Source organism: Mustela erminea, chromosome 11 (genome assembly GCF_009829155.1).
Source record: "Mustela erminea isolate mMusErm1 chromosome 11, mMusErm1.Pri, whole genome shotgun sequence".
In the NCBI taxonomy this organism is placed as follows: domain Eukaryota; kingdom Metazoa; phylum Chordata; class Mammalia; order Carnivora; family Mustelidae; genus Mustela; species Mustela erminea.
In genome coordinates, this window is record NC_045624.1 from 76,178,138 (window position 1) to 76,205,683 (window position 27,546).

General features: G+C 38.9%; 1 protein-coding gene and 1 long non-coding RNA gene across 4 annotated transcripts in view; one reads left to right on the forward strand and one right to left on the reverse strand.

Annotated features, from left to right (window-relative positions):
- GRM3 (glutamate metabotropic receptor 3) overlaps positions 1-27,546 on the reverse strand; it is a 225,104-nt gene that overhangs the window by 42,873 nt on the left and 154,685 nt on the right. The window lies entirely within an intron of this gene.
- On the forward strand, positions 910-27,368 carry LOC116569026. 2 transcript variants are annotated; one of them, XR_004276823.1, is made up of 4 exons: positions 910-1,071; positions 3,429-3,531; positions 13,856-13,931; positions 27,268-27,368. It is a non-coding gene; the product is annotated as an uncharacterized LOC116569026 (long non-coding RNA). The 2 variants fall into 2 exon arrangements; XR_004276824.1 differs by lacking the exon at positions 3,429-3,531.

The window sequence follows — 27,546 nt, forward strand, 5'->3', positions numbered from 1 at the left end:
TGATAAATGTTTGTTGAATGAATACATAAGCGAGCGCACCACTGTGCGCCGTTGTGAAGCCACTGTGTGGTCAGTCAGCTGGCTTTTAGCCTCAGTTAAATGGTTTAGGTCTGTTCAAACCATCATCACAGGAACCTCAGTACATATACCCATGTAGAAAACAAGAGGTAGTGAAGAAATGTCGGACTTTGTCTGTAGGACCTAACGTTGGCTATGGAAGTGAAGAAGAAAGAACCCCGGACTTTGTCCCTCTGCACATTTAGGGACATTTTTGCTGGAGGGAGGCCACTGGAGGGTGTTGAGAGGGCAAGGTACTGGAAGGCCAGAAGCGTTTGCTTTGGGGAGTCTGTTTTGGTCTGTAGACGTGCCTGCTTTCCTACCCTGTTTTTTTCTCTCCGAGAACCTATACAATTTTGATGACCGGGATTTTGTCTTACTAATTGTGATCACCTTAGGACCTAGCGCTTAACAAATGTGTGCTGGGGCAACGGAAAAAGGAATCAGAAAAAGAATGAACAATATAAGGCAGAAAGCAAGGAACCTCCCCAAACATCTGCTGATACGTTGATGAAATTCGTGTACAAACACGTAAGGTAACAGTATATTACTGCACGGCGCAGTGAGTATGGTCTTGCCATTCTGAGGAGCCCTGGTATATTTGGGGCTCGTCCTTGAAGGCTTTTGCGTGAAAACTGAAAATTGACTATCTGCTTGTGAAAAGTACTCAACGCATACTACTTGCTGAATTGATTTGGAAAAGCCTATTTCAGGTATTCTTTCCTGTTATTTATTTTAAAACAATGACTTTGAAACAAGGCGATACCTTCTTGCTTGTCTTCTGTCGAGCCCCGAGGCGGGGATCCTGCCGGAAGTCAGTGCGGCCCCGCCCTGCTGCGCACGCAGCTCGCTTCGTGGCGGCCATGACAGGCCGCGCTCACTGCTCTCTCAGAAAAATCGCCACACGCTCGAGTTTTGACCTCCCAGTCTTCTTACCCACAAGATTCACACCCTTTCCCTATGTTGTGGGCCAGACACCTTCTCCGCATCAAAACTTACCCCACAGAAAGAAGTGTGAGTATCGGGTCTGGAGACCGGGGTATAAATTTAAGTCACTGTGAGAACCTGCTCGCAGGTTTATTTGGTAAAACTCTGCAGTCGTATTGTGGAAAACGAGAGCTTTGTTCTAGTTAATGGAATTGAATACGGCCCTCTGGGACCAGGTAATTGTTGGAAGGGAGGGAAGAATGCATTCAACGGCAGTATGGAATCTTTGTCATCTCCAGGGTCACCTGGAACCGGGCGGAGGTCATCCTCACATCTCCTCCTCCTAGTTCGATTTCATGTGGATTTCAGGGTACGTTCTGTGGAGTGTGGAATGGGCAGGATTTTTCTTGTTTCCTTTTTTTTTTTTTTTTTTTTTTTTGCCTTTGTTTCGGTTTTTACTATTTTCGTGGTAGCGAGGGCTTTCTATTTCACAGCTAATGACAGAGGACTCTGGAAGGAGGCGGAGGCAGTGTGTGATTCAGGCATTCACGGGTTAGAACATTATACATCTTGGATCAAAGGCGTCTGGGGAACTGCATCGCCGAAACCGCACTTTGAGGCCAGTCCATTCTTCGCTCGCTGATCATAGCCTTGCCGTGCGTCCGCGCCCCTGGGCCTGCTGGGCAGCGTGGCGTTAGTTACCACTCAGCCTCTCCAGCCCTGATTGTTGCCGCCACAATGGTCAGGGTTCATACTTTTCTTCAGATTGTTTCAAAATTGTCCCTGGAGCATTTCTTTTGTTGGCTTTCGGGTGTGCGATTGTCCTCCTTGAATGCGCGATGTGGTAACTCATTCGAAACACAAGCCATAACATTTTTAAGGTAGCAATTGGAATGAATATAAAGCCCTCTTTTCAAAGCTTCTCTTGATAATGTATGATTAGAGAAGGAAGAAATTTGCAAAAACTTTGTTGCAAGAATAGAGGGGAAAGGTGAAAAACTGATCTCCCCTCCCTTAAAGTTGCTGCTTCCCACACATGCATAAAGACATACAAACAATGAGGGCTATTGCTTTCTTTTTCATTTTCATCCTATGAATTCAGAAAATGGCACAGGCATCTCTGGCTGTGATAATTGCCATGTAAAGTGAAGTGTTCTTTCTAGCAGAGGAGTTGGGAGCTGTGGGAGCGGGCTCCGCAGGCATCCATTTCACGAGTGGACAGGTCTTACAGCGAGGAGGTCCGGGTCGGGTGCTTCGGGTCACCTTGTGATGGCGGGGGAACAGCCTCAGCCTTCTTTGCCCAGTGCCCTTCAGAGGTCTGATCAATGAGATAGGGATTCGGTGGCTGGAAGAGAAGCTTTTGGTTCACAGTGTACATCTGCCTGCCTAGGAAGTTGACCCACATTATACAGCACTGCTGGATCAGAAATTCCTCTTTTATTGCTGGTCGTAGTAATTAGTTTTTGGACTTTCAGGTGCTGCTGGGAAGTGACTACAGCTGCTGGCATCTGCTGGGTATTGAGCCATTTGGCGTGCATGCATCTTTTGCTGAATAATAAATACTCCACTGGATACCTTCTTGACACTTCCTTATAATCATACAAGAAAGGAATCTTACACTATTGAGTATTTGAGTATCTGAGTAATGCTTTGTATCCAGATTTGTGTTTTACGTACATCACCTCATTTAATTTAACCTGACAAAGTAGGTCCTAAGTGACGTTTGACAGATGTGGGGACTGAGCATGAAAGGGGTTGTGTCACGGGACTACTAAGTGAAAGTCTCAGAAGCAAAGCCAGAGTGCATGAATCCAGTGCTTGGTTTCTAACTATGGCCAGTCCTATTCTACTCTGAGTCCTGGATCCCCCCAGTCTGATTTACATATTTGTTCATGGTACTTCCATAAGCACTGAGTGTATCTGTCATAGTCATTTTCACACACTGCTTTGGTTGTCTTGAAGGCAGAAACCATGTCTTATTCGTTCTCAATGTTTAGCACAGTAGGAAGCACACAGTAAGCATTTCAGGGATTGTTCACTAAATGAATGATGAGGAATGATAATGAATGATGAGGCCAAATAAATGAGCATGCTTACAGTATGATTTGAGGATTTCTATAAATGGGTCATTTGAGGAAGAATTCATTTTTTTGCTGTCCCCATAGAAAGCAGTGATCCAGACTGGAAAGAATGCCCTGGTCGGCAATACGGCCCAAGGAGACATGCCTGGGGGACATGTATGGGAATGGCTTGCATGTCTACTTCAGCAGTTCCAAACTCCCTTTCTGGCTCTAGGCTGCTTACCAGATAGTTCCTTTTGTGGTATCAATGTCTTGGATAAATTTAGCATTATTGCTGTGAACATCTCATTATTGATAACTTTTGAAACCATGTTTGTGAGTTCTGATTATGAATAATTTAAAAATTGACGTCTTTTCAATTAGGGTGAAGGAAGAGGTTAAGAAATTTTAGAAGGCCTCAGATTCTCTTCATCTTCCCAAATTCACCACATAGGAATTCTCTTAGGTTCAATAACAACTCCATGAGGTGAGTTCCCTTACTATTCCATTTTCTAAAGCAGCTCAGAAAAGACTATGTTGTACTTCCAGAGATTTTTCAGTGAGAAATATCCTTTGCCCCACAATTCCTTCTGTACACTGCAGCAGGAAAAATCTTCCTAAAATCACATTTGCTAGGTCTAAACCTTAATAGTTCAAACTCTTTAGCTGGAGAACTGATGCTTTTGACAGTGTGATTCTTTTACCTCCCTAACAAGTGCTTAACTACTACTCTCTTATACCCCTTCCATCTCCCCAACACTTGTCCCTCCACTCCTCTCCCCAGACCATCCTCTCAAGCTCTATGCTTCATGGGAACCAAACAGTTTTCTATTTGCTGAAAAATCCATGTTATTTACCTATGTTCCTTTGCATCTTTCATACACTTTGCCTGGGTCCATCTTTACTAATTCTTATGTATGGCTCAAGATAGGTATAATTTTTTGCTAACCTCCTAAAATTAGAATAAATGACGCTCTTTTACAGATCCGTTTAGTATATGATTCGAACCTCAACTCATTCATTTATCTAGCACCTAGGCTAAAAGCATCAAAAACATACCCATGATCCTTGCCTCCATGGAGGCCGTTCTAGTGAGCTACAAACAAACAAATAAAGTAACTTCAAATAGTGATAAGTGCCATGACAAAAACTAAGAGAAGGTAATGGTATTGAGAACAATGAATCATGGCGGTTGGGAGGATTCTTCAGATAGGGTGATCGAGGCAGGCTTCTTTAAGGAAGCACTATTTCAGCGGAGCTTTAAGATAAGCAGCTAGGCATCTGAGGCTCTAGAGGAAGAATATTCTACCCTGAAGGAGCAGAAAAGAGAGTATCTAAGGTTGGGATGTTCTTGGGAGTAATTGATGGCATGTCATTCATGCGTAGAAGATAAGGGAAAAGTGGTGCAAGATAGAAAGTTGAAGAGGGCTAATAGGGTACTGGATCCTAGGAGGGTCACAGGGACTGTGGTAATGTGTTTAGATTTTATTCTGTCATCAATAAAAAGTGTTCAGAGAATATTATGATTAGATTTATACTTTTTTTTTTTTAAGATTTATTTTTTTGACAACAGAGATCACAAGTAAGGAGAGAGGCAGGCAGAGAGAGAGAGAGGAAGGGAAGCAGGTTCCCCGCTGAGCAGAGAGCCGATGCGGGGCTTGATCCCAGGACCCTGAGACCATTACCTGAGCTGAAGGTGGAGGCTTAACCCGCTGAGCCACTCAGGCACCTCTAGATTTACACTTTTAACAGCTCACTATGTGGAAAAGAAACTCCAAGAACCTAAGAATGAAGACAAGGAAAACCAATAAAGACGTAAGAGAAGAAGATGAATGGCTTGAAAGAGGAGTACAAATAGTAAGAAGTGGTCAGAGTTAGGATATATCTTTTGAAGTGGTGCTCATGCACTGAACATTAGGCATGAGGAAGCCCATCTTTGATCGACTCTAGATTTTTATTTAATGGATAGATAATGGTACTATTAACTGAGAACAATAGGTAGAGGAGCAGGCGTGCTTTTTCTGGGGATGGGGAGTGAGAGGAGAAATGAAAATAGCTCTGAAATGGATAGGTAAAACTTGAGATTATTTTAGATATCCAAGATGAGATGTCAGTGAAGTCATTAAATACATAAATCTAGATACCACAGAAAGATTAGGAATGGAGAAAAGACATTTGTGAATCACCATTACATGGCTGATGCTCCGTAATAGGGACTTGATCAGATAAGTACAAAGAGGATTGGTAGGATGGGGGCCCTGGGGCAGTCCAGCATTTAGAGTTTGGACACAGGCAGAGGAGAAGAAAGCATGTCAAGGAGATTGAGAGAGGAAGGCCAGTGAACAAGGAGAAAGAGGGCATGGGATCATGGAAGTCATAGAATAGCGTTGTGAACGGGAATGGAAGCCACAGAAGCCTAAAGAGGAATGGATAACGTGGTGAATGGTTCATTGTGTCCAGAGTGGATTCGCTTTGTCACATTGCATTATAATCTCCTCTTTATTCCCATGTATTTTTCAAGAGATTCTGAGTTCCTAAAGGTAGACATGGACACCTTTCCTGCCTGGCTCATAAGTCCAGGACCTGACACATAGTAGGTGATTCATAAGTATGATCTGAATGGATAAATGAATACCAAAGCCTAACAGGATGACAGCTGAACTCTGATGAGGCTTAGCAATTCTGGGAAATATCTGCTGCTCCTTGCACTGACCTCCAGCCTGAGTCATATTTTAATTTTCTGTAATAGTTAACATAAAAAGCGATCAGAAACAGGACCCAAACAGTGTATTGAATAATATTCATTAAAAAATGATGGACAGCATGACAGAGTACACTATCCAGGAGGGAGCTGAGAAGAATGAGCTGTATTTTGAGTTAATTTTATATTCATAAATAAGATTGGAATCGTAGCTCTGCTTTGATTCACCTCATTGAAAGTGAAAGGGGAGAATGGAGTATTTCCCCACAGGAAATCTAAAACTGAATATAGCGTAGATGGTAATGGCCTTATTGCTTCACTTTCAATAATGTATCATTTTATAATTTAATAACAGTCCTAAGGAGATACATTAGAAGGGACACATAAAGCATTTAGGGTTCCTTGGAGAAAGCTATTCATAATTTTGAAATTACTGTGATAATTGTTGGACAATGAGGGAGCTTAAAGCCCTATCTGATCTACATCTTGACGAGCTTCATTTCCTCTGAGCTCTACCTATATTCTTAAATTGGAGAAAAGATTTTTTTCTTTCTAATTTACTATTCTCAGAACACCTGTTTTTCCCTCTGAGAACTTCATCCTATTTCTAAATATTGGAATAATTCAGGATTCTCTTCTGTGTCTTTTTAACTTTCTCTCTCTATCTTTTCCCTAAGTGATTTTTACCTATTTCCTGTCAGTTTAAATATGCCAACAATTCCCAAATTTATCTCTAATTAGGAAAAGGGCTCTGAAAAACAGATCATCAAAACCTACTGCTTCCCAGGCTGTATTTTCTTGAAAGTAGGAATAGCTGTCTGTTTTATGCATCAGCATGTCAAAAAGCACTTGACACTTGGTAAGCTTTAAGAAACGTTTGTCGAAAAGCCATAGTAAGGATGTGATACGGCAGCATACTGTTCTTGGTTTGCCCAGTTAATTACTGACAGCTTCTGCCTTTGCTAGAGTGCCCATCTGCCAAATCCTGCTTCTCATCAATGCTCAATTTAAATGCTGCCTTCTGTACGAATCAGTCAGCTAGACCTGACTTAGCTCACTTCTAGATACTCCTAAAACTTTACCTTCCCTTTAGTTTTAAGGTGAGTCTAACTGACATAGCATTATATTAGTTTCAGGTGTATAATGTCCTGATTCCATATTTGTAGGTATGGCACCATGATCACCACAGTAAATCCAGTTAGCACCCGTATCTGACCTTTCTTCTAGTACTTAGCCATAGATGTATTAATGCATGAATAGTAAAATGGAATCATGTCAGTGCAGAACATATTTGTGACAAAAACCTAAGTCTTTCTCCTCCCTGCCCCCGTCGGGGATCTTTACACCATACTGGATCATTTCAACCTTTTATTTTGTTCTTCTCTAACATGAGTTGGCAGGTGGTACAGACTGAAAGGGAAGGTTTCTATTTGTGAGGAGATCTGACTACCTGTGAGGAGAGAAGCATTTTATCCTGATTTGCCCAGGACAGTTCCTGGTCTGTGCCTGTTGTTCTGATGTAATTATTTTTAGTGCTCGCTTTTACTCTGAGCGGCGCCTGTGGTAAATGATAAGTCGATGTTCACTCAACTTAAAAGGGTGTAGGAAAGCACAGCCCTTGACAAATTTCAAAGTACTCTGTGTTTAGGAAAGGAGAGAGAGAGAGAGAGAATAGTAATATGGAATTGTGTAATAATTTCCCCTGAATCTGCATTTTCTTATGATGATGAAAACTTGTTTGTCTTTATTTCCTTTTACATAAGGCGGGGCTATTTATTTTCTTGGGATCAATTTTGCTTACTATAAACTGTAATCTTACATTTGGATGGGGAACACAGCTCAAAATCAAACATAACAACCAAAGGTTATCTCTATGGGGTGTTAAAAAAAGTTGTCACAGGAGACCATTGGCATTTGGATACAGCTTAGAGATGTCACACAGCAGAGTTCCCATATCCATCTCAGCTCCCTAATTGGTTTTATCCTCATGAAATTGCTAAAGCGTTTTCATACCAGGGCCAGCTCCTAAAGTATATTCATGCTCTGTCCAGCAGATGGTGTGTTTGCAGCAAATTGCTCTTTTCTCCATCCTCCCCCGCCCCTACCCCTAAGAACTTAACCACTAGGTTTCTGCCAGAACCTGCTGTATTCAGGGTGACATAAGATGCTGTTAAAATAAAATATAAAGGTTAGAGAAAGATCAGTAGAAGTCCTAAATTGAACATAGATTTCAAAAAAGCACCTCTAAAAGAGTCTAGAAATTAATAGTCCATAATATGATGAAAAATCCCAGCTGACATCAAAGGAACCTCTTGCCTTCTTTTTAAAGAATTCTGTTTAATGCATAATTCACTGAGCCCATGAAACATTCTAGGAAACTTCTGGATGGATATCAGCCTTTTAATTCAAAATTATGCTCTCTGGGAAATGGCTGGCGCTGAAGGTGGCAAGCCTACTAGGTAATTTACACCAGCAATCAAATTGCAATTACCAAGGAGATTAAAATGTGACTTTGAACAGTCTAACTCCACACTCAGGGCTAGTAGCTGTTTGGTAAACACTGCAAGGGAGCCTGTAATTAAAAATTCCGATCCTCTTCAAGCTTTCTTTAGGGTGCCACTATGAAATCTGAAGGGAAAGGGGAGAAATGCAAGTTTCATTTTAAGCAATCTTGGAAGGGTGGCTTACATCTTCAAGATGGTGCATTTCTTCTGGTATTGTCTATCCCATCCGTTACTAGTTGCTTTTGAAGTTGATATTACCTTTGTTTTTTAAGAATAACTTGAGGGGCACCTGGGTGGCTCAGTGGGTTAAAGCCTCTGCCTTCAGCTCAGGTCATGATCCAGGGTCCTGGGATCGAGCCCCACATCAGGCTCTCTGCTCAGCGGGGAGTCTGCTTCCTCCTCTCTCTCTGCCTGCCTCTCTGCCTACTTGTGATCTCTGTCTGTCAAATAAATAAATAAAATCTTAAAAAAAAAAATCCCCTTCTTCCTAATTTAAAAAAAAAAAAAAAGAATAACTTGAAAGTTTTTCAAATCTAGAGATGACTGTAGGGGGGTGAGTACGTTCAGATGGCAAGCAGAGACACAGTCATATAATTTGAGGTACTGACTCCATGTCATGGGCTTTATAAAGAAATGGTGTCATCTGTGAATGCCTTTTGATTATGCTTATATGGTTTATAGTCTATTTTCCCCTGAGGAGCTTTAAAAAGCCATCTGGTCTGGCTGTGTGGGGAAGCCCAAGGTGGAGGGCTAGGCAAAAGGATGTGGTGCGGAAGATGATCTTAGACTTTCTCCTCCCTCCCTGGTGCCTGTTCCTGGAGACCCCATCTCTAAGTGCATTTCTTTAGGATCTTGCCCTTAGCAGCACGTGTGCTCAACCAGGGTTCTAGCTGAGAAAATGTCATGTCTCTTGGGAGGTCGTGAATTGGCAAGGTATTTTCCTCCCTAGAGGGGTGAGGTTAACACAAGAGATGACTGGCTGCTGGGATGTGTCTGCATACATCCCACCTAATGTCTGAAGCTCTAACAGGGAGGGACCAAGGTGTGTCCTGTTGACCAACAGCACATCTGTGTGGCATTATACACTTTCAGGGCTAAACTGATGCTTTGTTAATATCTTTGATTTTGCCCAAGCCAACAGCCTACAGGGACCTCAATGAATGGTCACTCCAGTGTTAACAATGTTTTAAAAATGAGGTTGATTAGAATTCAATTAGTGTTATCTGAACCCTGAGGTAAGTAACTGATTAAATGATGAGGATGTATAGGCCTCGTTTTAAAGACATTTAACTCTGCTTCCTTGTAGGGAGTTGACTCTAAGCAGATTGAGAGATTAAGATATTTTGGATGATGCCCAAGATGTCTCATTTCTAAGGACCCATGAAGCTGGAAAAGCGTTCAGAGACTCTCAGAAACATAATTAATTACAGAGTTAGGCCCTTAGAGACAGGAACTGCTTCAAGCCCGATATGGACCTTTTATCTAGTTAATTAGTTTTATGGGGAGAGTTTTGCACATTTAGCAGATGAGTATAGATTTTATTACTTGAAACAATACAATTTATTTTTATGTTGTACTTTTAAATTGGGGTGGGGGAAGGAAAATAATCTTGGAACTCTGAAATAACTGCAGAAGTTCTGATAATAATGAGGCTCACTATGATTAGGCTTCATTCTCTCAATCAAATTGTATCTCCAAGGAAAATAAAAATTTAAGTATAATGTCCTCTATATAGACCAATTTACTCAAGATAAGGGGCTTTTGATGTTACTCAGTTTAGTTGTTCACTATGCAAAGCAAACTGATTCTCAATACATGAATGAGCAAGGCTCCAAAAAGGTGTTCATAAATCCGTTTGGTCCTAAATCCAAAGTGACCAAGGGAAGTTTATACACAGTCACATCGTTTTCACTGAACATATGAAGTAGTAAAATAGATATATTATTATAATAATAGATATATTATTCTCTTTCTAAATGGATTAATTCTTATACTTGAAAAATATGCCAGGAGGCTATTGCCCTTGAGGTTCCCCGCAGATGCTGTGAGGGATTTCTCAGGAGCTGTATTCCCCATCACAAATGTGATGCCCACTTTGATTCTGTTTAGAATTCAAACAGGCTTTAAAACCCCAAGTCACCTGTGGCTAGGAACAAAAGTTTCAACAGTAACGCTTTTAAGGTGAGTCAATTTCAAGTTCTTGATTATAATTCTAACAGAATTTGGAATTAACACAAAGTGAACAGGCATCAGAGGTAAATACCAGTTCTGTAGCCACCCACTCCAAAGTTGACCATCTTTTCTCGGTTTCTTTTTTTTCTCCTGATGTACAAATGTATCAAAACAAGTTCATAAGTTTGTGCCAAGTTTTGAGTCACACTTTGTCACTGAGAATCCGTGGGACTCTCCCAAGCTTAACCTCACATGTGCTTTGCAAAATTGGTCACTTTTCTCCACTGAAAAAAAATTATTTCAGCCTCTTTTCTTTTACAGTCATATGTTTCCTCTTATCAGTACCTTGAATCATTCTCACTACTTTTAACCTTTCAAAATAAGGTAATTTCCATACAAACAGTTCAAATGAACAAGCTGCACTGGTTGTGGACACAGTGACCATAGCTGATGGCTCACACCCTCATTTGCTTGGGGTAGAGTGGGTACATTTTTTTTTTTTTTTTCCTAAAAAACCCTAAGTTTGCTGGTCAGAGCAAAAACTAGTAAGTTTAAAGTCAGTAAGTAGAGCCTGGGTGGCTCAGTTGGTTAAGCGTCTGCCTTTGGCTCAGGTAATGATCCCAGGGTTCCGGGGATCAAGTTCCGCATTGGGCCTCCTGCTCAGTGGGAAGCCTGTTTCTCCCTCTCCTTCTGCCACTCCCTTTGTTTGTTCTCTCTCTCTCTCTTTCTCTCTGACAAATAAATAAATAAAATCTTAAAAGTAAAAAAAAAAAAAAAAAAAAAAAGTAGAGAGGCTTGTATTATGTAATATTTTATATATATATGAGATATCAACAGATAATTATATACCTATTATGTAAACTTTCTATTACATAGATAGAAATATGCCTTTGATTTCTTCCTCTAGTAAATGAGTATAAGGGATGGAAGTGGGGGAAGGGAAGGAAAGCAGGCTATCTGATGGCTATCAGGGTTCCCAACACCTCCTGAGTTCAACCATAATGACTCCCAATTTTACCTGTTTTAAGTATATTTTTTAATAGTGTTTAAAAAATAATTATGCTAATTTTTTTAAAAAGCTCAAAAACTTTGGTTAAGTAATCTTGAAGGTTCCTTCCCCTTTTGCCCAAATGATCCACTTTGTGAGCTCTTTGGAAATCTCCCCAGGTATGGGGTCACATGAATGTGAGGTAGCGTCAAGGTCATAGTTCAAGATTTAAGGCTATTTGCCACGGAGGCATCAGATTGGTAAAAGTGTCATCCAAATTGCCGAATCTCTACTCATCTACCTTCACTGGTCCCTGGATGTGATACTTCCTGGAGGGTGAGTGGGGACACTGCAGGAAAGAAAAATCAAATACCAAGAACAGAGAAACAAAACAGTTCATGGAGTACTTTAATTCTTTTTATTAGTTCTTTTAGAAACAGGCTAAAAGTGGCTTAAAGTTCGAAAAGTTGATTCTTTATATTAGCAATCTGAAAAAAGAATTTGAAAAGACATAAAGCTAAATGATTTTTCCTGGCCCTTCAGCAAATTTATTGTTGTCCCTTATCATGAACTTCTCCTCTAACAATGGCTTATGAAGCAGTTGGAATGCACCTCATGTGCTGTAAACAAAAATTTGTGGTTGAAATCAGTTGCTGTCAGTTCCTGCCCTCCTTTCCCTGCTTCTTACCTGACAGTCCCCTTATGGTGAAAATCACACGAAAGTAGATGTTCTGCGCCATTTTATTGTGAGATCCAAAAAAACAGGAACAATGACACACTGGCCAGTATCGATTAAAGATGCTCCAACAGGACAAGAAACAGAACTGACTACATGAAATTTTGATGAAGTGGGAAAATTGACCCATTGTTTTAGTGGTACTAAAAAATTAAAAACAAACAAACAAACAAACCTGTTCTATGGTGATTTTATGAAACCAGATAGGAACTTATTCCAGTGGGTGTATTTGTATGTGGTATGGGATGTGTGTGTGAGAGAGAAATTAGTATTTTAATTAAATTTTTCTTTAAAAAAAAAAAAAAAAAGGTTCCTTCAAGAAGAGTTTATTCTTTGATCTGTGACATAACTGAGGCCCAGAGAGCTTGGGTAACTTGCTCAAGGCTTCAGGCCTAGTTAATGTCACAACCTGGGGCGAACCTACATTCCTCGAATCTTTGTTCAGTGCCACAATACTTGGTTTTATGCAAGTTACCTTCAATTAGAGTTAGATTGGCTCAGGAAAAAAGACATTTCCAAATATAAAGAGGGAATATTTTCAGATAATATATTATGTGAGTGGTTTCCAATTTGGAAGAATCAGGTAAGATTACCTTGTCATTTTTGGTCAAGTAGAACCAGAATATGAAACTGCTGAGGAAAAAGAATACATCAACATCATTTTTCTTCATAATAAAAGCAGTAAGTAATCATGAGTTTCTAGCAAAATGCCATTTTATTTTCATTTCACTTTATACCCATGTTACTCTGGAGAACAAAATTTGTGCTTGCCAGGTTATCAAATGTAGATAATGACCACAATCACATAATGGGTCTCAATGTCTTTTTCTTAAGCACTGTTAAGCAGAAGTGTCTAGCCTCTTGATCTTTTGACAAGGGATAAGACTGAGTAAACCACTACAGGCCGGCAAGAATTCCCTAAAAGAGAAAAATCCAAGGTCATCACAAACCAAAAAACGGGAGCTCCCACCCTCGGCAGAGAAGGCACTGGCTCTAGTTTTGGGATCTTTAACATGCCTTGCATATTAAATTTATACAAATATTCACCTGATTTTAAAATGAATTATCTTTTAAGTTCCTCTCAAGAGGCCTTTCTTGAACTACTCCTTCCCTCCTTTCACTCTGTAGGTGGAAACTGCATTACTTCCCACAATGATTAATAAGCACAGTTTGTTTGCAAACTGTGTTGTTAAAAAAATCAAATGAAATGCTATACGTACGTGTATATTTTTAAATGTGAAGTACCAAACAAGTGATTTAATTGCCCTAATACTTCGTTATAGCTCTTTAGGCATCCTGTCTCATGTTAATCGTTTCAGGATATATCCTTGTCTCTCCCAGAAGATTAGCAGTGAGGATAATGAGCATATCTTTTTCTTTGTCTTCTCTCTAGTCTCTAACATAAGAAAGATGCTTCATTAATTGTTGCAGAAGTGACTTAATAGTTTGATCGATGAAGCCCATACATGATGGTCCTATCATTAATAATAAATATTATGGGGATAGAGGTACGCCACTTTGCATCAACTGCTATGCACAGGAAGTGCAAGAGGCCAAAACAACTTGTGGATTACCTGATGTTGCCCACTTAGATTGGGGGTTCTGTGCTGTGGGGAAGACAGGAGTATACAGAGAAGAATATCCTATTATACCAATATTTGGAGCTAAGCAAACATCACTCAAGTGATTTTTTTTTTTTTCTTTGTGTAGGTAGGATCAACAATGGTATGGTAGGAATCCTGGATGGAGAGTGTAGAAATTTCTACAGAATCACACAGTGATTTTGGTAAGTTCTTTTGTCCAGTCTTGAGGTGGAATATAAAAATTACCACTGAATATGAAAAGTAAATTCATTGGTGCCTGGCTGCTAGCATATGACAGACAGAACTGATTGGGATTCTAGTTGAGTACCTTGGAAATTTTAACAAAAAGTTTACTCTTCAGAAATTAAAATGTCTCAGATTCCTCAGTATTTGTAGAAGATATATATTAGGATGTCAGCGCTGACAGGCTTTCTTTATTAGCTTTTTCAATGTGTAACTATAGTTTTAAAATGTGCCCTATTCTAAATCTTTGCTATTGCTCCTGTCACTTCTCTTGTGGAGCTTCCAGTGGCTTCTAACCTAACTCAGGGTAAAAACTGAAGTCCTTACAAGGTCCTCCAAGTTCTGGACCCCACCATGTCCCTAAACTTACTTCCTCTACCTCATACATGCGAAGTTCCTCCGGCCACCTTGGTTCTTTGGTTCCCCTCAAACACATCAAGTAGGCTCTCCTACTAACTCAGGTCTCCTTATTCCCTTCCTGGGGAAGGGAATATTTCTTTCTAATCTTTCTAATATTTCTAATATTTCCACATGGCCTGTACCCTTACTTCCTTTAGTTCTCTGGTCATATGTCATATTGTGAGTGCAGTTTTCCCTGACCACCTTATATAAGACAGTAACACCCTACCTGCCCCCATTTTCTCAACACACTTACATGGGACTCTCTGGTTTACTTGCCTTGCTTTGTATTTCTCTGTGGCATGAGACATGCTATGGATTTGCGCTTATTTATGGAACAGAAGCTCTGCGAGGGGAGGGGCCTTCTTAGGTTTCACTGCTTAATTCCTAGGGTCTAGGGCTGGGATGATGTATATAAAGTCAGCAATAAATACTGAATGACTGCAGGAAATTGACCTGGTTATTCAAAGTCCACTTCTAATCCTATTTCTTTCAGGAAGTCTTCCTAGTGTGAGTGGAATGTGGATTACCATCCTCTTTAACTACATCCAGAAATTTTAATCTTCCCAGAAGCAGAACACTTTAGTCATATGGAAGATAAGGGCAAAAATACCCTATCTGCTAGTTCTGTTTGGCAAGCAACAGATCTGTCATGTTTCTAAAATATTAACAGATGAGTCTTGGAGGGTCTATGTGATTTGCCCCAAGCCCCAGAACCATGCAGTGGCAAATCTAGAATGAAGATGAATTTTTGTGGATTCAGTGTCTCTTGCTCTGCTTAGTGTCAATAAATTCTGTCAAGGCTCCAACAACAAATATAATCAGACTGGTTTTTGCCTTCAGTAACATTTTTCTGCTTTGTTAGACAGGTATCATTACCTGCCTGTTACACTGGAAGTTGAGGGGGTATATCACTGGATAATGATCAAAGGACATGAATTCCAATCCAGGAGGGGTTCTTTTTCTTTGAACTTGGGCAAGTGACCACTTGTTCCGTTGTCCATTTTCTCATCAAGAAAATAATAATAACATCTGCTCAGTTGAGTACAGAGGGTTGTGGCAAGGGTCTAGTGATAGTTTAAAAGTGTTTTAAAAATGATAAAGTGACCGTTGATCTACATCTATAATTATTATTAAGATTTTAGAGTTCTGATTTTTTGGCAGCGTCTTCATTTTAGCTTCTTGGCTATGAGAGTTCTTGCGATGGCCCATCAAACCTGAGGGACAGGAAAATAAACTCCGTGCCACGTTGTGGCTTGAGATATGGTAAACAGGGATGAGCCTGCACACTCAGGGAATTGTATTAGTTCATTCAGTCCCTGGTCTAGTAGTTTAGATGGCTAAATTTAAAATGTAGATGCCAGCAAAGTGGAATGGTAAGCTCTTATTTCGTTACTTCTGTTGTCAATTAATTGATCTTACGTCACTTCTTTGTCTGCCACAGTATTTTAAAAGAAACTGTGATATAATGTTCTGAAGAAAAATAAGACAAAACATACCTTCCTTTTCCTTTTTTTTTTTGCATTATTTAGCTAATGCATTAATTCAGCAGCAGAAGACCCTTCCCAGGCAAAATACAGAAAAAGAGCTTAATAAATTTCCATACTGAAAAGGGAGGAATTGAGTGAGAATCATGCACAGGGTAAAGTCATAGGGAGAATTTAGGTAGGCAAAAGCAGTGAAGGAACCCATCTCTGGAAATTGGTGCTCTGGCTTTCCTTTTACGAACATTTTATTTATATTTTTTCTGTTTAAAATATTTCTGGAGCTGACACAAAGTTCTTGATGAATATATAAATAACTACAGTATCCAAAGACTTGCTTTTGCTTATTAAGAAATGTTAAATTTTCTTTGTTTTCTACTTTTTTAAAAATTGAGCTAATCAAGGTTTAGAGGTTTATTAGACCAGGAACATTTTAGGGACAGAGAAAATGTTTTAAGTACACTGAGAAGTGGTACAGTGCTACCATGTGATTATTGGTGACTGGATAGCCTACAAACAAAGCTTTGTGGTAGAAAATTCTTAAGAAGTTCTAATTTATGAAAGTATCAATGGTTTTTAAAATTTTATTTACAAAGAAAACTTGATTTGTGATGTGTACTATAAAAAAAATTACCACCATGACCCAACAACATGAACACAATGAGAAAAACTTACCACTACACCAGACAAACCCACAAAATTATTAGGGTTATAGATCAAAATTCTGGAAGAGTTTAAGATCCACTCTTTTCTCCCTTTCTTTTATTATTTTACTTTTAATTAAATAAGAAGGCTTATAATTAGAATGAGAGAATGGGATGATGGAAAATATGTAGTATTAACATTTAAGACACAGTGACCTGTAGGCTGATAACTTTTCTTTCTTTTTTTTTTTTTTTCTCCAATTTGGTTCTTGGAAATAACATTATGATACTGCATATATTGATCTACTACAGTTTGATGCTCTCTGAGGAAGAAGTGAAGTATATAATTGGAGGTCTTTGTTATGAGTCATTCTTTGTTGAAGATATCATTATGGCAGTTAATGAGAGTTAACAATTTCCTTTTTGAATAATGAACATTTTGGTGCAATTGTTTATTAGTGCTGCAACTGCACATAGTAAGTTGAGGCAAATGATAATGGGACTATATCCTTGTTCTAGCTACAAACTTATTTTTTTTTCTTAAGAAGCAATAGTGGAAAACAATACATGATTAAGAAACAGAGTTTTGGATTGTCTTTGGAAGCTACTTAGCTTTGCAAACTTGAGAAAGTCCTTAAAGTCCTTTGAGCCACAAATCAATAAAATAGAGGGAATAATATCTGCCTACCTGACAGGATTTTTCTAAGAATTAATGAATGAAATATATAAAATGGTTATTATTAGGATTGTAGTAATCAATAAATGCTACTTCTTTTTCTCCCCTTCCTCATGTTAGAACTTCCTTCATTGGTTTTATCTAAAGTTCAGGGTAAAGATGATAGGCTAGTGGCCATCAATAGTATGATTTTGGAAAAATTTATACATTTTTATATAAGAGGACTAGAAATGTACATTTTTAGATTTAATCTAAAAAGCAGATCAATACTTTACCGTTTCAATTTAATCTTAGTTTCCAAAGGAGCTCTGAACTTTAATACAGGTTAAACAGAAGTAAAACATTTGAAAATTTATGAACATGCCTGTGTGGCATGATCTCTTCACTTTGAAAATCTTTTTCTCTCTCCCTCCTTCTTGACAAATCTTACTCATACCCAGTGTTACATCTTTTAGGAAGTCTTTCCTAACTCCCTGCTCACTGCTGACCCCTCCTTTGTATGTCTGTACTCTTCTACTAGACCCTTTCAAGATGCCCAAGATAAACTGCTGGGCTGTAAAAGCTATCTTTTTGAATTGCCTGTACTAACTGTGCAGCTACTTGAGGGCAGAAAGAACTTACTTACTCATTTTTTCTCATCTTCTGTAGGATCTAACACTAAATAGCACTGAATACTAAAGATTCTTTGAAAAGTGCACAAATCCTCTCCATATTTAAAAAAATTTTTTCCCTAGCAGCACTAGGAATTCCTAATTCTGTTAGTGCTTTGCCATGAAAAATGAATTATGTAAGAAGTTTGCAGTGGTCAAATATGAGAAATAGCCAATGGAGTTCTTGTAGAGGTAGAGGGTATAGTCTTATCTCAAAAATGAATCTATGTGACCTAGACCAGTGGCTCTCAAACAAATCTTCACTTGGGTTCTACACATGATAAATTCATTCTACAACTTAAATAGAAATAATGAGGTTTTCTGAACTGGTTCACTACTTAAAGTCACATTCAATTGCCTAAATTTTTTTCTATGATATTTTAAAAACTTTCGTTAACTCATTGCATATCTGCTAGGAGGAATGAATGAATGGGCAAGTAGTCATTAATGGCCACTAGGAGACAAACATTCATAAAGGAATTATACTATACTCATCAGGATTCTTGGTTGTAAGAATGAAACCAGATGGCAGTCTTTAAAGAAAGTGACATAGGAAGCTCCTGAACTCTCCTTCCCCATGGACACACTAAATTTACAGTTATACATGGAGAATTTTCCTCTAAAGAAATCCAGAAATCAGCTGAGCGATGTTTATACATTGGGCGAACAAAAAAACACTTACATTGAAATGGATAGGAAAGGCTGAGATGCACTTTTGCCATAAACTCCACCCCTAGCACAGCGTCACACAGTCAGGAGGGAACCCCCAGCTTCAGCTTCTCCCAGAGGAGTAAAGGATTTGGACTCAGCATATAACATCCCAACTTTTAAGACTTCCACCTGAGGGAAGGGCCCCCTAACGGCTTGTGACAACAAGAGAGCCAACAGGACTTGTGACAACAAAATGCACAGTAAACAGAGAAGCTGTTATTAATGGACATCTCTCACTGTAGCTATTACTCCAGGGTTCAGGGCAGAGGGAGCAGACAGAAAACATCCATCACCTAGTTACTCCCTGGAAGGGGTCTAACTACATACAATAAATACATAAAATAAAAAATGCAAGAGAAAACATTAAAACTGATACCACACAAACACAGAGGACCATAAGAGTCTACTATGAACAGTTACATGCCAACAAACTGAAAAACCTAGAAGAATTAAATAAATTCCTAGGAACATACAACCCAGGCTGAATCATTTAGAAATAGAAAATCTGAGCAAACCCATTATTAGTAAGGAGATTGAATCCATAATCAGAAACCTCCCAACAAATAAAAGTCCACGACCAGATGGCTTCACTGGTGAATTCTACCAAACATTAAAAAAGAGTTAATACCATTATTCTTAATTTCTTCCCCAAAAACAGAAGAGGGAACACTTCCAAATTCATTTTATAAAGAATTACCTCAATAGCAAAATCAGACAAGGACACACAAGAAAAAAATTGCAAGCCAATATTCCTGCCTGATGAACAGAGATGCAGAAATCTTGAAGATATTAGCAAACCAAACCCAATAGTAAATTAAAAGGATTCCACATCATTAGATCAAGTGGAATTTATTCCAAGGATGCAAGGATGCTTCAAGTGGAATTTATTACAAGGATGCAAGGATGCTTCAACATCTATAAATCAATGTGTTATACCACATTAACAAAAGAAAGGATAAAAATCACTTGACTATAAGACCTACTACCATAAAACTTCTAGAAAAAAACATAGGGAGTAAACTCCTTGGCCTCAGTCATGGTATGAGGTTTTTTAATTAGACACCAAAAACAAAGGCAGCAAAAGCAAAAATAAACAAGTGAAACTACATTGAATAAAAAGGTTTTTGCACAGCAAAGAAAACCATCAGCAAAATGAAAAGGGAACCCATGGAATGGGAGAACTTTGCCAACTGTCTGTGTCATAAAGGGTTAATATTTAACATATTATTAAGAGCTCACACAACTCAATGGCGACAGACAGACAATCCAATTAAAAATGGGCAATGTAATGAATAAATATTTTTACAAAGAAGATATTAAAATAGCTGGTACATGAAAAGATGTTCAGCGTCTGTAATCATGAGGGAGATGCAAATCAAAACCATAAGATGTAACCACATACCTGTTGGAATGACTGTCATTGAACAGACAAGAGGTAACAAGTTTCAGCAAGGATATGGAGAAAAGGTAATTCTTGTATGCTCTTGGTAGGAATGTAAACTGGTATAGCTACCATGACAAACAATATGGAGGTTTCTCACAAAATATATATTAAAAAAAACACTGCTGAATTACCCAGTCATCCCACTTCTAGGTATATTTCCAAGGGAAATGAAAACGGGATATTGAGAAGATTTCTACACTCCAACGTTCATTACAGCATTATTTACAATACCCAGGATATGTAAACAACCAAATTATCAACTGATGAAGGGATAAATAAGATGTATATGCTACTCAGCCATGAGAAAGAAAGAAATCCTGCCATTTGTGACAACGTAAATGATCTTACAAACATTATGCTAAATGAAGTAAGAGAGAGAAAGACAAATATTGTATGATATCACTTATATGCAAACTCTAAAAAAGCTGAGCTCATAGAAACAATTAGAATGGTTGTTTACAAGGGGCTAGGGAATTGGAGGAGATGTTGGTCAAATAATAGAAATTGTAGTTGCAAGATGAATAAGTTCTGGGGACCTAATGTACAGCATGGGGACTATAGTTAATAATAATATATTATATGCTTGAAAGTTGCTAAGAGAGTAGTTTTTAAATGTACTTACTACAAAAAAGTAATAGTAATTATGTGATGGGATTGAGATATTAGTCAACACATTGTACCCCTTACACTTACAAAAGTTATGTCTTCATAGAAAGAGTCTGGAAATTTTCCTTCTGTTTCTATTTTTTGAAACAGCTTCAGGAGAATAGGTATAACTTCTTTGAATGTTTGGTAGAATTCTCCAGGGAATCTGTCAGGTCCTGGACTCTTGTTTTTTGGGAGGTTTTTGATCACTGCTTCAATCTCGTTACTAGATACTGGTCTATTCAGGTTGTCAATTTCTTCCTGATTCAGTTTTGGAAGTTTATAGGTTTCCAGGAACGCATCCATTCATCTAGGTTGCTTAACTTATTGGCATATAATTGTCGATAATAATTTCTGATGATTGTTTCTATTTCCTTCTTGTTAGTTTTGATCTCTCCCTTTTCCTTCATAATTTTATTAATTTAGGTCCTTTCTCTTTTCTTTTGGATTAGTTTGACCAGTGGCTTATCGATCTTACTGATTCTTTCAAAAAACCAGCTTCTAGTTTCGTTGATGTGTTCCACTATATCTCTAGTTTCTATCTCGTTGATCTCTGCTCTAATCTTATTATTTCCCTTCTTGTGTGTGGGGTTGGCTTAATTTGTTGTTGATTCTCAAGTTCTTTAAGGTGTAAAGAGAGCTGGTATATTCTGGATTTTTCAGGTTTTTTGAGGGAGGCTTGGATGGTTATGTATTTCCTCCTTAGGACTGCCTTTGTTGCAGCCCATAGGTTTTGGACCGAAGTGTCTTCATTACCCTGATCCCAAAACCAGGCAAAGACTCCACCAAAAAGGAGAATTTCAAACCAATATCCCTGATGAATATGAATGCTAAGATTCTGAACAAGATCCTAGCTAATAGGATTCAATAGTACATTAAAAAGATTATCCACCATGACCAGGTGGGATCTATCCCTGAGATACAAGGGTGGTTCAACATTCGCAAATCAATCAATGTGATAGAACAAATCAATAAGAGAAGAGAGAAGAACCACACGGTTCTCTCAATTGATGCAGAAAAAGCATTTGACAAGATACAGCATCCGTTCCTGATTAAAACAATTCAAAGTATAGAGGATAGAGTTGAGATTCCTCGACTTCATAAAATCTATCTATGAAAAACCCACAGCGAATACCATCCTCAATGGGGAAAAGCTGACAGCTTTCCCTTTGAGATTAGGAACATGACAAGGATGTCCACTCTCGCCACTCTTGTTCAGCATGGTACTAGAAATCCTAGCAACAGCAATCAGACAACAGAAAGAAACAAATGTATTCAAATTGGCAATGAAGAAGTCAAACTCTCTTCACAGATGACATGATACTTTATATGGAAAACCCAAAAGACTCCACCCCTAAACTACTTGAACTCATACAGCAATTCAATAATGTTGCAGGATACAAAATCAATGTACAGAAATCAGTTGCTTTCTTACACAATAACAATGAAAATATAGACAGGGAAATTAGAGAATCAGTTCCATTTACCATAGCACCAAGAACCATAAGATAACTGGGAATAAACGTAACTAAAGAGGTAAAGGATCTGTACTTGAAGAATTACAGAACACTTATGAAAGAAATTGAAGAAGACACAAAAAGATGGAAGACCATTCCATGCTCATGGATCAGAAGAATAAACATTGTTAAAATATCTATACTGCCTAGAGCAATCAATACTTTTAGTGCCATCTCGATCAAAATTCCACTGGCATTTTTCAAAGAGCTGGAATAAATAATCCTAAAATTTGTATGGACCCAGAAGAGACCCCAAATTGCTAAGGAAATGTTGAAAAAGAAAAACAAAACCAGGGGGCATCACGTTGCCTGATTTCAAACTTTACTACAAAGCTGAGATCATCAAGACAGCATGGTATTGGCACAAAAATAGAAACATAGACCAGTGGAACAGAGTAGAGAGCCCGGATATGGATCCTCAACTCTATGGTCAAATAATCTTGGACAAAAGAGGAAAAAATATACAGTGGGTGAAAAAAAAAAACCATTCTCTTCAATATATGGTGCTGGGAAAATTGGATAATTACATGTAGAAGAATGAAACTAAACCATTCTCTTACACCATACAAAGATAAACTCGAAATGGATAAAAGAGCTCAATGTGAGGCAGGAATCTGTCAAAATCCTAGAGAAGTACATAGACCGTAATCTCTTTGACATCAGCCACAGCAACTTCTTTCAAGAGATGTCTCCAAAGGCAAAGGAAATAAAAGCGAAAATGAACTTTTGGGACTTCATCAAGATCACAAGCTTCTGCACAGCAAAGGAAGCAGTCAACAAAACAGAGACAGCCCACGGAATGGGAGAAGGCATTCACAAATGACAGTACAGACATAAAGGGCTGATATCCAAGATCTTTAAAGAACTCCTTAAACTCAAAACACACAAAACAGATAATCATGTCAAAAAATGGGCAGAAGAGATGAACAGACACTTCTCCAAAGAAGACATACAGATGGCTAATAGACACATGAAAAAATGTTCATCACCATTAGCCATCAGGGAGATTCAAATCGAAACCACATTGAGATACCTACCACCTTACACCAGTTAGAATGGCCAAAATCAACAAGACAGTAAACAACAAGTGCTGGAGAGGATGTAGAGAAAGGGGAACTCTCTAAGACTGTTGGTGAGAATGCAAGTTGGTGCAGCCACTTTGGAGAACAGTGTGGAGATTCCTTAAGAAATTAAAAATAGAGCTTCCCTATGACCCTGCAATTGCACTACTGGGTATTTACCCCAAAGATACAGATGTAGTGAAAAGAAGGGCCATCTGTACCCCAATGTTTATAGCAGCAATGGCCACAGTCGCCAAACCGTGGAAAGAACCAAGATGCCCTTCAACGGACAAATGGATAAGGAAGATGTGGTCCATATACACTATGGAGTATTATGCTTCCATCAGAAAGGATGAATACCCAACTTTTGTATCAACATTGATGGGACTGGAAGAGATTATGCTGAGTGAAATAAGTCAGGCAGAGAGAGTCAATTATCATATGGTTTCACTTATTTGTGGAGCATAACAAATAGCATGGAGGGCAAGGGGAGTTAGAGAAGAGAAGGGAGTTGAGGGAAATTGGAAGGGGAGGTGAACCATGAGAGACTATGGACTCTGAAAAACAATCTGAGGGGTTTGAAGGGGGGGGTGGGAGGTTGGGGGAACCAGGTGGTGGGTATTGGTGAGGGCACGAATTGCATGGAGCACTGGGTGTGGTGCAAAAACAATGAATACTGTTATGCTGAAAATAAATTTAAAAAGTTAAAAAAAAATGGGCAAAAGACATGAACAGACATTTCCCCAAAACAGATACATAAATGGCTAACAGACACATGAAAAAATGTTCATCATCACTAGTCATCAGGGAGATTCAAATCAAAACCAGTTAGAATGGGCAAAATTAACAAGACAGCAAGTGTAGGAGAGGAAGTAGAGAAAGGGGAGTGCTCTTACACTGTTGGTGAGAATGCAAGTTGGTGCAGCCACTTGGGAAAACAATGTGGAGATTCCTTAAAAAATTAAAAATAGAGCTTCCCTGTGACCCTACAATTGCACTACTGGGTATATACCTCAATGATACTGAGGTACTGAAAAGAAGGGCCATCTGTATCCCAATATTCATAGTGGCAATGGGCACAGTTGCCAAACTGTGGAAAAAACCAAGATGCCCTTTAATGGACAAATGGATGAAGAAGATATGGTCCACAAATACAATGGAGTATTATGCCTCCATCAGGATGAATACCCATCTTTCGTATCAACATGGATGGGACTGGAAGAGACAATGTTGAGTGAAATAAATCAAATAGAGAGTGCCAAGTATCATATGGTTTCACTTACTTGTGGAGCATACGGAATAACATGGAGGACATTGGGAGATGGAGAGGAGAAAGGAGTTGAGGGAAATTGGAGGGGGAGATGAACCATGAAAGACTGTGGACTCTGAGAAACAAACTGAGGATTTTGGAGGGGAGGGGAGTGGAAGGTTGGGTTAACCTGGTGGTGGGTATTATGGAGGGCACATATTGCATGGAGGACTGGGTGTGGTGCATAAACAACGAATACTGGAACATGGAAAAGAAATAAAATAAAATGGAAAAAAATTATCCAAAAAAAAGTTATATGTCGATTTTATCTCAGTAGAGCTGGAATAAAATTTTAAAAAATTAAAAAATAAAAGCATTTAATGGCCATAGAATATCTAATCATCTTTGGTTCAGGTTAGTATGTGTATGAACATAATTTTGTATTGGAGATACTATTTTGGAAATGTAATATGTAATCAACTCTGTGCTAGTGAAATTGTTTATAATTTTTTTAATGGAATTAAGTTTTTAAATACTCCGAAATGTTACTGAGTACTGTAACTTCTGGGGACTCAGCCACCTTATCAAATTCTAATTTATCCGAGACAGTGGGATAAATCCTTTTCACCATCATGGTTTTGGAATGAACTAGATACAAATGAGGGCTTATACTACCTCAGGTATAATGCTAGAGGTTGGGAGAAAAAATGTGAAGGATGACTATGTAATCTTTCCTGGAGACATCATATAGAGTGACTAACAACAGTATGGACACTCATTGAACATTTAAAATAAGAGGGAGGTGAGAATGGTGACCTGGCGTTGAGTTCTTTAGCCTTCCTCCTCAGTGCCTGCTCCTCAGGATGCAACCTCACATCCTTAATCTCTAGAAGCTGTGCTCGCTGCTCAGTATTAGGAGTGTTCCCTTAGGTTCCTAGGAAGGTTTACCAAACCCAACTCTGGGAAGGATCCCCCATAATCTCCTACATCATTTGATGACAGTTTAATCTTTTAAATTCTGCACAGAAAAGTCTCTATTTAAGAATATGATGGCCATCATGAGCAGAAATTTTTTTCTGAATCTATCAGAAACACTTTATCTATCTATTTTGGCTCTCTAGTGTTCTGTCGAAGATGAGTAGTAGCACAAAGGTAGATGAAGTAGAAAAACATGTGTTTCCCATTCAACTGAGATTAGAAACCTTGAAAGACTAGGTTATTGTGGGATAACACCAGGTGTCCCAAAGGTCAGGAACATAGTCTGAACTTATTTTTAAACTACATGTTAGCTATAGTGTTAGAAAATGCTCAGAGTATTTTCCTCAATCTCCAGACACCTTTGCAAATGATATTCCTATAAATATACCACAATGTCCAAAAAGCCCGGAAACATCTAGAAGATAGCATATTTATTGTTCTTTTTTCTGGTTAGCAAGATGGTAGAATTCACTTCTTTCATACTTCATGAGGAGTGATTACTTTTTTCTGCTTCGTAGATAGGATGGCTCTTCAAATGAATCATAAGGATTATTAAATAATAATAACAGCTATATGATAAGAATAATAAGCAGCAGCAGCAGAAAGCTCAGGGCCAAGTGGAAAATGAGGTCTTCTAGAGACTCCTGTTCTCCACCGTGTGACCTTAAAATGAGAATCATTTCTCAAGCTTCTAAGACACCAAAGTACAGATGCATGCTGCATAAACAAATAAGTAACCACATTAGTGGTGTCCTTTGGGGGTTTAAATCTTATTCCTATGACCCCAGGAAGCTGACCAGAAAGAAAAGGGAAGAAAGAAATACAGGATATTTATCTTTACATTTTGGAAATGCTTTTGATCAGTAGAGCTGGAACAAGTTTCTGTGCTTTTGTGGGAACTACAAATGTTCCAGGAGAGGAAGCAAGATCAAGAGCAGTTTGCTCTTTCAGGGACTTCAAAGCCCATTCATCTAAAGATGTGGCCATTACCATTTTGGCTTCCTCACTGTGCCTTGGATGGCCTGTACTTTTCAAGAGGAGAGCCTTGCTGGTTTGGGGCCAGCTCAAACATATTCCTTGGAGTGCAGTGTTCCAGAAAATCTGCCCTTCCTGGCCTGTGTTCTGTGATTATAGTCTCAACAAGGAGTGATCCTTGGACCTACTGGATGAGTCAGATGCAGAGGTGAGTGGGACAGAGAGGCTGGACTACTCATTTTCTGCCTCTGGTGTGGAGAACTGTAAACATAAGAACAAGGCTGCACCATCCCCACCAGGCTTCAGGTCTCTGATCTCAGCAGTCTGCCTCCTTGCTGACACCAAGAGATGAGTGTACCTCACCTCAAGACCTCCCACCTCCCCCCCTCCCAAAAAAAAGAAAAAAACAAGCAACCAACCAAATGAGCAAGAACAACAAAAACTGTCATTGTTGTGTGTCCTATTATCAGTCGTATTAGGACCACAAGTCCAGCATAAGAGTTGACCCCTTTGCTTGCAAGTAAAACCCTGGGAGATATGTCCAGTGAGCTGGAAATTTTTTCTGGGCTTACCTTAAGATACATAATAATTTTCTAATTCAAAATGAAAACTTAAAACAGAACACAAAGACTAGGGCAAGACCCTAATACTGCAGGCCCTGATCATCCTGCTTCTATACTTGAGTGGCTCTAGGAAGCAGGGACTGCATTGCTCCTGTTCACTGCTGTGTCCCCAGGTCCCAGCATGAAGTCTAATCACATCTGTGGAATAAATGACTACCACGTGACCTATTTCATTATGTGATCTTGGATATATTTCCTATTGTGCCAAGTTCTCAGTTTTTCCCTTCGTAAACATTCTAGCCCACCCACCCCAGCGAATCACACAGAGGAATGCTATGAGTGTTGTTTCCAAGAGAATGCCTCCTCAACAGTGGATGTGTCTTGGAGCACCCCTGGCAGTATGTTCAGTAAGTGGGAGCTCTTCCTTTTTTCTTTTGAATTGGGTATACTCCGGTTTCCACATCATTCTGACAGTTGAGTTCACTTTTATGTGGTTCAGTAAGTGAAGATAATAATACTGACATTCTGAATTTCCACCTCTGTCAATTGAGAGGTAGGGGCGAGTTCATCTTTGGGGAA